This window comes from Arachis ipaensis, chromosome B01 (genome assembly GCF_000816755.2).
Source record: "Arachis ipaensis cultivar K30076 chromosome B01, Araip1.1, whole genome shotgun sequence".
Taxonomy (NCBI): Eukaryota; Viridiplantae; Streptophyta; class Magnoliopsida; order Fabales; family Fabaceae; genus Arachis; species Arachis ipaensis.
Window position 1 is genome coordinate 24,929,337 of NC_029785.2, and position 605 is coordinate 24,929,941.

A 605-nucleotide genomic window follows, 5' to 3' on the forward strand; every position below is an offset into this window, starting at 1 on the left:
GCTTTCTTTCATCATAAGTCATTTAAGTGTTATGTGGAGTTTTTTTTTTAGTATGAGTGTCTGTTTATTGCTTTGAATAAAATGAATGCCTAGATGTTTGGATTTAACTCCACCTTCTTAAACAAGTGCTTGCCATGCTTGCTCTGTTTCCAAAAATAAAAGAAAAATTTGAACAAAAGTAACTTGGCTCAATTAGTGACAAATCAAGTAGAATTAAGTGGTGGTATGCATGCTTGATTGTTTAAGTCAGATCACTGGACATAGAGTGTAAAATTATCATTTTTTATGTAGAAATTGAAAACTGTCTATGGATCTTGATGAATAAATGTCTTTGGCCATGGAAAAGAAAGAAAAAGAAGAAGAAAAAGCCACTGAAAAATGGCAACCAAAAAACAAAGAAAAAAATTGAGAAAATAAGCTAGGCACCAATGGTTTGAACTTCTGAGACAAATGCCTGTGGTGTTTATGTATTAAGGATATGCTTGGATGAATAGGTTCTGAGGAGTGTTTCAACACTTGGTAATTTGGGTTAACTAACCCGGGATTATCAACCAAAAGTCCATTATCAAGAGCAACCTAAATACAAAACATTTAGTCACACAAAG